This window comes from Octodon degus, unplaced genomic scaffold (assembly GCF_000260255.1).
Source record: "Octodon degus isolate 3935 unplaced genomic scaffold, OctDeg1.0 scaffold00114, whole genome shotgun sequence".
Lineage (NCBI taxonomy): Eukaryota > Metazoa > Chordata > Mammalia > Rodentia > Octodontidae > Octodon > Octodon degus.
In genome coordinates, this window is record NW_004524690.1 from 2,095,894 (window position 1) to 2,106,771 (window position 10,878).

Here is a 10,878-nt window from a genome sequence, read left to right on the forward strand (position 1 = left end):
CTGAATTCTGATGTTAAAGCATGAGCTCCTCATAGAACCACTGTGAGTCCCCTGCTTTTTAAATTAGATGATTCAATAATTCTCAAATAGGAAGTTCATAGTGAGTGAGACATCGCATACACAACTAGGAGTTGTGCAGTCTCGTGATCAAAACCTGCAACTTGGGCCAGGGAGGTAGCCTGGTGGTCTAAGCACCTGCCTGGCAAGGACCTGGGTTCAATCCCTGGTACCACATTGCCCACCTGCCACATGCTGTGCTGGCCACCTAGACCAGGCATGCTGGTGCACGCCTGTATTCCCAGGGCTGGGGAGGCTGAGACAGGAGGATCAGTATGAGTCCAAGCTATGTAGTGAGACCCTGTACCAAATAAATCTTTACAAAATAAAAATCTGCAACTTCCCCCAACTCCAAACCTCTCCCAAGACTAGCCTTGCCCTCTGTCTGATGCTCCACACCTAGATCTTAACGTATTCCGCCAAGCCCTGGCAGGTGAGAGGCAGCCTTGCTGGCCCTGCAGCTTTTGTGTTATGCCTACTGGGACACCCCCATCTCATCTCAAATAGAAGCCAAAGTCAAGTGCAGCGCAGCTGCGAGCATGTCAGCTGGGGTGAGGATTCAGGGGCGTGGAAGGTGCCCTGCTTTCCCTACTCTCATTCCGGAGCACCCTGCCACGTGTGCCTCAGATCCCCGACCCTGCACCTGGAGGCTGTTTTCCCAGATGGGTCTCAGCCAGCTGCAGGCTGCAGGCTTCTCTCTTTCCAGTCAGGTAAGGAGCTGCGCACATCTCTCCTTTCTGTTACCTGATATGCAAGAGGGACAGGTCACTTTGACTCATGGCATGGATTACTGTCTAACTCTAGGGTGACCCTATGGACAGACTCAGGAGGAAAGGGAGCTTTCTGCAGTCCCCATCTTAAGTAAAGCATTTGAAATCAATCTTTGGGTTCAAGTCCTAGCTTGACCAATTACTAAAATGGCTCAAGCCGGTCACTAAAACTCTATAGCCTCTTCATCTGCAAGGTGTGGTTTTATCATTATTAATATTCTAGTATGAAAGGAAAGGGAGAAGGAAAGAGGAAAAAATAGAGTTAGTTCTGTGAACAAACTTAGCCCCATTCCCAGTTTTGCTCCCAAGGAGTACAAAGAGCAAGCCACATGGCCCCTCTCAATCGAGTCAAAGCTGGAGAGGAACCCTGACTAAACTGAGGCCTTCTGCTTCTCTGCAAACCAGGGTCAGACTGACACTTCTAATCTGAAGAAAGCACACCACATAGCAGATTCTCAAGTGGATCCCCCTCTTGTACACAGGACTTTATTTAAAACCAGCACAAGAGGGCCGGCCAAATAGCTCAGCAGACTGAAGTACCTGTTTCAGCAGACACAGGGATCAAGTTCAATCCCAGGCGTGCTGTGCCAGCCCCACCCCTGTGACACACTGAGGTGGTGATTGAGGCTGGGCATGGTGGTGAGTGCCTATAATCCCAGCACTTGGGAGGCTGAAAACAGGAGGATCACTACAGGTCTGATCTGTGTAGTGAGATCCTATAGACCCTGTACTAAATACATTTTTTTTTCCTTCCAGTTCCAGGCACTTGGCAGCTGCAGTTTATAGTACAGTTATGCCCAAATCCAAGAACCACACCATGTACAACCAGTCCTGAAAATGGTACAGAAATGGCATCAAGAAACCTCAGTCACAAAGATACGAATCTCTGAAGGGGGTAGATCCCAAGTTCCTTAGGGACATGCGTTTTGCCAAGAAGCACAACAAGAAGGGCTTCAAGAAGATGCAAGCAAACAAGGCCAAGGCCATGAGTGCACATGCCGAGGCTATTTTGGCCCTCATCATGCCCAGGGAGGTCAAGCCCAGGACTGTGGAGGACCACCTGAGCAGCTCTCCTTGAAAAAAGAGTGACTGTCTCCATTTTGACTGAGCCTGACCCTATTTCCTCGTATTGTTATGTGCAGAACTGGCTAGGACTTCTGTTTATCCTTCAATTGGCCTTTAAGCAATGTGTATTGGTCTAGCTGAGGTGCTGGTGATAGTCTTTGAAGGATCTGCTGCTCTTTACTGTGAGCCAGATTGAGACAGGACGAAGAGCCAATGCTGTGCGCCGCTAGCTGGGATCAAGCCTCAAGACAGAGGCTATGATTTCCTGGGGCTTGAAAGACTACATCAAAGCTGAAGCACCAGACCCTCCAAAAAAACATTAGATACTGTCTCAATAGCATAAAGCAGATTACTTTCTCTGCATATCCTCTCTGCATATGGCAGAGGTAAACGTAGGCCACCCACCTAGCTCAGCTCACAATACTCACCTACTTCCCACAACTTTCGGTCATTCCTCCTCAAGTCACTCCTCCACTGAATAAAACCCAGTGAGGCCCTGGGTCAGTCTCTTTGTTCCGGAAAGCCATCCTCATGACTGGACTTTGAGCCCTTTGGCTCCCCAATAACTAAAATTATGTTTTAGTGTTTTTACTTTCGCCGTGGATTACATTGAAAGTGGTAGATTGGAATTAACTTGGTGGGAGTCCAATAACGTAACTTTGGGATTACAAATATTGGCTTCTTGGACCAAGACAAAGACTTGGAAAAGACTCCTACACAAGATCATCCCAAAAGGAGTAAACTGCAGGCTCGCTCAACTTACCTATATTGCCCACACTAAGCTTGGGAAGCATATCCATGCCCTCATTGCCAAGGGTCCCAAGACTTGCCTGCCTAAGGCCCAGGCTCCAGCCAAGGCCCAGGATCTAGCTTCTGCTCCACCTCAGGCCCCCAAAAGTGCCAATGCCCCCATGAAGGCTCCACAGTAAAAGCTTCTTATCCGCTGATGTAAAAACAGAAAGACTAGTGTGACCCCTGGGGTGCCATCTGTGTATGGGGGGGAGGGGTTCCTCCTGTGCTCTTTGTACAAATAAACCTGAGGCAGGTTTTTAAAAAAAAAAACAAAAAAACAGCATGGACAGGTCCTCACTGAGGTACTCCATTGCTCAGAAACCAAGAAGGAAGGATCTTCATTGTAGCAAAGCATCCTGGCTTTGGGAAGAAGAAAGTATGACCATTCCACCAGGATAATAGAGCACAAAAAGTCCACATGTGTGTTTTTCCCTCATATGTTTTAAGTTCTTTCTAGTATTGTGGAGCTAGAAAGGTATTCTGCTAGGAATAGCTCATGGAGAAGCAGGTTTTCCATAGGGGTTTGCACCAGAGGATATAGCAGCATAAATAGCGAGGTAACACTTAATTTTCTCTGTGTAGCCATTGTTAATTCACACAAAACCCCTCACAAATGCCCATAGTCAACTCAAGAAACCTGTTGAAGTCACACTCAAGAAACTGCCAAAGAGCCAAACCTTGTTGTTAAAATGAATTAAGTGTTTTATGTGTCACTTTTTGAAGAATAAACTGCATGACACATTTACCAGACCAGAAACTGCAGAAATACTTAAGGCTGTGCTCTCCCTTGGTTGAGGCATGTCTTGATTTTACAGCCATAGGCTTTCCTCTGAGCAACCACAGAATAGATTATGTAAGGTAAGTATAGGTGATTGCAAAGTGGGTGAGATAATTCTGTTTGGGTAGTTTCTCTGATTCCAAGGCAGAGTAGTGAGGAAACACCTGACAGCAACGCCGTACTTGGCAAATTCTGCTCTCGGGAATGACTTGGCACGCCACCACGGCTCTTAGAACGGTCAGGATTGCTCTGTTTTTTCTTCTTACTCCTCTGTATGTCACTTAAAACAGACAGAGCAAAACAAAATAAGCCTTTAAATGAGAGAACACTTTGCGGTTTCTCTCTTTTAGTCCATAGTTACTATGGCTTAATAAGTAAATCTCCAGCCCTCCAATACCATAAAATCCAATACATTGCACACATGCACACTTTACTAGATGCTGCACTAGGATTTTAAAAAATGCCAAACATAGTAACTTAAATATTCAGAATTAGGACTGAGTTTGTTTAAAGCAAGATAAATGTGGCTGATGAACTCATAGACTTACACTTGATCAAAGCTTTGAGCCAAGTGTTAAACAGTATATGAACAGATTTGGCCTCCGTGCAGCTACTGAGTACCACAATGTTTGCGAACAGGAGGGAGGTGGAGCTCTCCATCCAAGGGTTCAAGGAAGTTATGGCCTCCTTCCAAGAAGCAGTTCCTTAGTAAGTCATAAAGAAGGACAGCAGGGCTGGAGAAGGAAGCTAGAGAAAAGGTCCCAACTCTTTACTTTTGATTTGTCTATTTCTAGAGAATATATTGATAAAAACATTTATTAGTTTTTATGATAATGCATCTACTTTGTAAGTGCTTAGTAAGATTCAAGTGTATATCAACACAGTCCTATCTTCAAGGATTTTTAAGACAAATAAATGGTTGAGTGCTATGCTGAAAATAAACACAGCCTGCCGTACACATTCAGAGGAGAGAAATCCATCTTGGAGCTTAGGAAGATGCCTTGGGGAAAACACCATCTAAGCAGACAAGTGAAGCATAATCTGTCAGATAGGGGTGCTTTTGGTGCAAGTAACAAAATCTAACTTACACCAACTTTAACAAAAATAAGAGGTCTGGGGTACATAACTGCCACACAATTGGCAATGTGTGAGGGCTAGTGTTTTCTGAGTCCCTTGGACTTTTTTTTTTTTTTTTTTTTTTTTACCAGAGATCAAACTCAGGATCTTGCACTTTCCAGGCAGGCACTTAAGGGCTAACCTATCTCCCAGCTCCCACGGACATTCTTCCATGATTATTGCCACAGGATTGGGAAAGGCTGCTGAAGCTTCAGGCATCCCACAAGGGGCAAAAAGATGAACTGAGTCAGCTGCTACATCTGTTTCATTTTTATCAAATTAAAAACAAGTAACCAGCCAGTTTACCAGCCCCGGGCAAGCGCTGGCGCTTTGGCCTTCGAGGTAGGGTGATGGCCTCCTCGCACCGCACCAGGAGGCGAAACTGGGGGCCACCAGTCTCCACCTCCTGAGAAATCCCCAAACCTAAGAGCGGGTTCCCCACTATGAGCATGAAGAGCTTTCAGAGGCCCTGGTGGTAGCAGCCTTGCCGCTGGAGGAGGATGAGAAGGTGTCACGGCCCATGTGGATGCCGATTCTGACACCAACTCTTCAGTGCTGGGAAGAAGTATAAACGGTGGCGACATTGTGGGCTTTTCTGGCATCTGCCGCTCTAACAGAGCATTTCAGGAAACTAGAGACGCTGAAGTCCGCTCACATAGAAACTATTCAAAATTAGAGAAAATATACCAGAATAAATTGAATTTAAAGGAATTTCAGCCAGTGACCATCAGGGATGATGTTCCTAGCAACTCTTCCAGTTCTGTATGAGAAAGTAACTCCTGTCATCCTGTTGTGTTAATGACATCACTCTCAGGGCCAGACTTAGGCCAGCCTTCCTCCTTGCATACTTCTTCCTCTGAAGAAGAGCTGCCCAACCTAGAAAAGGAGCATCCTAGGAAAAACAAAATGATAACCTATGCTAAGGAGGTCATCAGCAACATGTGAAAGGCTTTTGTGTTGAAGATTATATTCAGGGTGACGATACTGACTTCCAAGTAACTGAAAAAAACAAGAAACCAAAAAGATGGGTGTCCACAATTACAATACCTGTAACTTTTCAAACGATGATTAGAGAACAGAAGAAAAAAGAAGGTGCCATGAAATCTAAATCAGATGTCTAAATAGTACAAAAACTGCTCAAAAACGAAGAAGATTCAGAGTGTAAGAAGAAATTCTGAGCTAATCCAGTTTCTCTGAGGGTCCTCCTTCCCCTTTATCATGAGCTAGTTAAGCAAAGTGAAGAACGGAGGAGGCTAGGAAGGAGACAAACAAAGAAACTATGGGCCTTACAAAAGCCATTTATGCATGTTGCAAGGGAAGAACAGAAGCAAGCAGCTGAGGAAAAGCAACTGAGAGATTGTTTCAAGTCTAAAAAGAAAACATATTGATTTAAAGCCAAACCCATGGGGCCAGGGAGATAGATCAGTAGAATAAGCACTTGCCTGGTAAGTGCAGGGTCCTGAGTTCAATCCCTGGTTCTGCAAAAGATAAAACAAAATTAAAAAATAAAAATGAAGAATGAATTTTTAAAAAATGAAATAAAGCAAAACCCATACGTCAATCTACTTATGGCTCAGCCTCCAGCAACAAGTTAAAAGAAGACCTCTTTCGAAACATTAGGACACAGCTGAGAGCACAACAGCTTTTACAGAATTCTTCCCCTCTTCTCTATAGACCAGGTTACAAACATGTCAGGAACCCCAAGTGTCCTGAACAGGCTGTGAAATTAAGGAATAAACACCCCAGGTCCGAGACTCCTGATGTTGAGGACCTTCCTGAGGAGTGTAAGAAAAGCTTCTCAGAACACAAGGGTCCAAAACTCTCAGCAGTCCAATGACCACTTGATCTTCATGTTGCTTTGAGTAAATCTGCTGAGAGGGTTAACAATTTGGCAGATGAAGAAAATCTGAAACAGACACATTGCCCTCATCTGTCTCCAAGGTATATGTCACCAGGAAGAAATGCAAATGCAAAGCCCACGTCTTGCAGCTACAGGCCTCCAGTGCCCACAGCGTCCTCCAGAGGATGGGAATGAGCCATCAGATCACCTGAGGAAAAGAAAACGTTGGAAGAAGAAAAAAATCAGATCTTAACTAAGCAGAAGCAAAGAATGAAAGAATTACAGAAACTCCTGACAACCCGGGCTAGGGCTTGTGATCCACTCCAAAGTTTAGCTCAAATGTCTAAATCCAAAGTAAAATATCTCAGAAAGAGTGAAAAGGAAAGGATGAGAGAATATCAACGAGAACTAGAAGGAAGAGAAGAAAAATTAAAATGAGGCCACTGATATTTGAGTTTCTCAGAAAAATGCTAGAAGGACTGCAGAAAATCCTTATTCTAACCAACTAAAAGCATTAGGAACATCTGATGAGTTTGTTTCAAAGAAAGGCAAAAGCAGAAAAGTATTTGAGTACTTCAGCAATCAAGAGATGAAAAGTTTCACTGAAGATACAGACAACTTTAATGAAGAAAAAGTAGAACAGAGAATGGGGAAGAAAATTATTTTATTGATACCAACAGTTAAGACTCTTGCAAGGATCAAGAGGAGGAGAATGAAGAGAGTGGAGAAGTAGCTGGTGAAGGACAGAACGGCACCAGCAGGACCTCCTCTCTGTGCCCCGCTGCCGTGTGCAGCGGCCGCGCCTGTGACGCGAGGACGTCTGTATGCCTAGATCCAGCGCACAAGGGCCTTACAGTGGAAGAAGGCTGAATCCAGATGATCGGTGATTTAATCAGTTAGAGTAAAGCTTTCCCTGTTTTCTGGTTTTTTTAGGATTGCAAATGTGGTTTGTTTGTTACAATGATCTTATGTTTTTAAAAGTGTTTGGAAAAAAAATTTAACAATCATAGCTGACACAAAGTGATTAGTATTATATTTGGTGGGCAAGGGGCTTAGAATTGAGAAGAGAGCTGCGTGTGGTCATGCACACCTGTAATCCCCGCACTCGTGAGGCTGAGGCGGGAGGATATCTGTGACTTGAAGACTGACTGGGGCTATATAGCAAACAAAGCAAAACAAAACAAAGAATTGAGAGCAGAGAGAAATATTTGACCTTTGGTGATTTATTTAAAAGTACAGTATTTCTAGAAAACATGAATCAATTAAGATTTTCAATCATCAAAAAAAAAAAAAAGTAACCCTAAGTAACCCCAGTGAATTTACTGTTATCGTGTACAAAGCATAGTATCACATGACTAGGGCCAGCCAAATAGCTCAGCAGACTAAAGCACCTGCAAGCAGACACAGGGACCAGGCGTTTGATCCTGGGGCCCCGCCATGCCAGCCCTGCCAGACGGCAATTGAGACTGGGAGTGGTGGCACGCGCCTGTAATCCCAGCTCTTGGGAGGCTGTAAACAGGCAGATCACTATGAATTGAATCTAGTAGTGAGACCCTGAACACCCTGTAGACCCTTCCCTAAAATACAAAATGGTAATAATAATACTAATAATATATCATCACATGACTGCCATTAGCCACTAGAAAAGCTGGGCAGATGAGCATCATATAATCTAGCCTCTGGGGTGGAATGTGGCAAAGGGAGAGGGTGATTTTGAGCAATCAAGAGCAATATCAGCCTTGGACAATAGGCACTGCTCAGAAAAGAGTGAGAGCATAGGGGTGGAGAGCAACATGGCAGAAGGATGTCTGCATTATCTTAATTCACCCTCACGACAACCACAAGGCAGCAACTGCTACCATACTCACTGTACACTCTGATAACATGTCCCAAACATGGGGCTAACCAGAATTTAGATGTAGGTCTATCCATCTGCAATGTACACACTTCGTAATACTTTTACGATCAGAAAAATTGATGAATGTTTTAATGACTGTGTTGTCTGACATTGTTTGGGTTATGTGTGAATGGCTAAGTCAAAGTGAATATAAATATTTTCACCTACATCCAATAGTATGTTAAGAACCCAGACACCACAAATGAATCTGGATAAAAATGCTTGTGCTGGGATTTGTGACGCCTCATGGATATGTTGGGTCAGAACTACAGTCTTTAAGGACAACTATGATATTTAATCCACTTGAAGATTTTGTGGTGTAAAACTGAAGGACAGAAGGCCCACGAGATTGTCTGGTGGAAACTAGGTCGGTGCAAATAGCCTCACTGGGGTTAGAGATGGAGACATGGAAAATAGCTTTTAATGAGGAGAGTCAGAAGCACCGGCTCCAGATTTAAGTCCTAGCTTGCTTCCCTCTGCTCCTAGCTGGCTGCCTGCGGGCCAGTTAATCATCTTCTCCACCCATAAGTTTTTCCATTTTCAGTAGAATAGGGATAGTCAGGTACCAAAACACCACAAATGAGGGAGCTTACGAAACAATGGAAGTTTATTTCTCACAGTCCTGGTGCCTGGCAAGGTCAAGATCAAGGTGCCTACTGATGTCTGCGAAGGCTTGGTCCTGCCTCTCTCATCCTCAGCTGGTGAAACAAGCGAGCTGCCTGGGCCTCTGTTCTGCGCGCTCGAATCACACTCCTGAGGACCTTCCTCTCCCGACCCAGTCCCCTTTCTAGAGCTCCCTCCTACTCACCTTGGGGTTAGGATTTTAGCACGTGGATTTGGACAAGGTGGGCACAAACACTCAGGTGATAGCAAACCTTATAAATAGTTTTAAGGTTTAACGGAGAAAGTATTTATAATGCATTTAACATTGTACGTATTATGATTATTCTTAATCTCATTGTTCTAACTGTGCATCATGAAGCCTGACTTATATGAATAATTCACTTATATTATTTTACCTTTCATGAGGGTGGTAAATGAACAATGGTGTCATGATCGCAAAAGCATCCTAACTTGTAGATTTGAAGGCTTCTGTAGTGTAACTATTTCCTACAGTGGCTGTATCAAGCTATCAAAGGTTTACCTGGTACTCAACATTTCCAAATATTTAATAAGCTGGTTTCCACCAATGGCACCACCTAGGTCCCCCAAGTGACGCTGGAGCCACATTTTATTTCTTCTGCCAAGGTTTAGCCCTCTAAACATCCATGACCAATGCCAGTTATGTAATTTGCTGGCCCAAATTTAAATAAAATAAAAACCCCTTATTTAAAAATTTGTAGGATGGCAACAGCAGAACATAAGCCACAGGCAGGATCACTCATGTGTGGGGCCTCAGAGCAGCGACTCTGACAGCACGTCCACGACATTCACCTTGTCCAGAACTGTTGGTGACTTCTCCATCAGTGGTCTGCAGTCCAGAGGCCTAGGAGCCACGGCTGCATCCAAGAAAGTCAACTTCCACATCACTGTTTCCACTCTAGTTCTAAAGTGGAAATTGCCAGAGCAGGCCCTGTGGCAGAAGTCATCCTTCCTCAGCTCCCCTTTCACATCCATTTTTCTCCTTGTTTCAGAACAAAGGCTGACCTTTCCTCTATCTGGAATTGTACTATGGCATGTAAACTAAAGGTGTTAAAATAGACAATTAAACAACTGTTTTAACCAAGGTGACATAAATAGACATCCTGGTCAACTCATTAAATTTGTATTCATAAAGAATAACTGGAGACTGCAGAGAAGGACGGATTGAGCCTGTTCAGAGGCAGAAAGACTCAGGGAACTACGTGAACATGTAGAATCCCAATGCAGGGCATCTCGGGCCAAACCCCTATCCACTGCATCCTGGGTGCCCTGGAGGTTCCTATCTTGTGTATCCACCACATCCACATCCACCTCCTGTTCATCCAGCCTTTCCTCCTGGCCCCTGCCCCCTTCCCCCAGGAGCTCCCCTGGGGAATCCAGCTTTCCTTCTGTGCAGGCCCGGTTACCCTGTGCCCCCACCACAGCCATGTCCAGATTACCAACCCACAGGTTCCCATACTCCTCCATGTCCCCCATCTGCCCCTGGCATGCCTCATGTGAACCCTTTGGGCCCTGGCATGATGGGCCCAGGGATGGTGATGGACAAGAAGATGCAGAAGAAAATGAAGAAAGCTCATAAAAAGGCACACAAACACCACAAACATGGCAAGCATTCCTCCTCTTCCTCCTCTTCCAGCAGTGACTCTGACTGAATACAGGGCCTGGACCCTCCCTCAAGTCTCACCAGCCCCGCTCTCCCTTCAAGCTTCAGCTGCCCTGTGCTGTGCTGGGAGGAATTAGCCCTCCCCACCCCCTTCCCAAACCCTCCCTTGCTCTTCAGCCCTGGCCCACAGGGACATGGAAAGTGGATCCCAGGGGCTAGCAAAGGCCATTCCCTGGCTGCTGGATAGATCCATAGCTGAAGAGTAGCAGGGAGGGGTGTTTGAAGATGGTGAGAGCTCTGAGCTGAATCCTGAGGACA

General features: G+C 44.9%; 2 pseudogenes; both read left to right on the top strand.

Annotated features, from left to right (window-relative positions):
• The window catches only part of LOC101579741, a 22,194-nt pseudogene extending 14,906 nt beyond the window's left edge, over window positions 1–7,288 (top strand).
• Window positions 7,289–10,165: 2,877 nt separating this feature from the next.
• On the top strand, window positions 10,166–10,650 carry LOC101587741 (annotated as a pseudogene).
• Window positions 10,651–10,878: the final 228 nt, after the last annotated feature.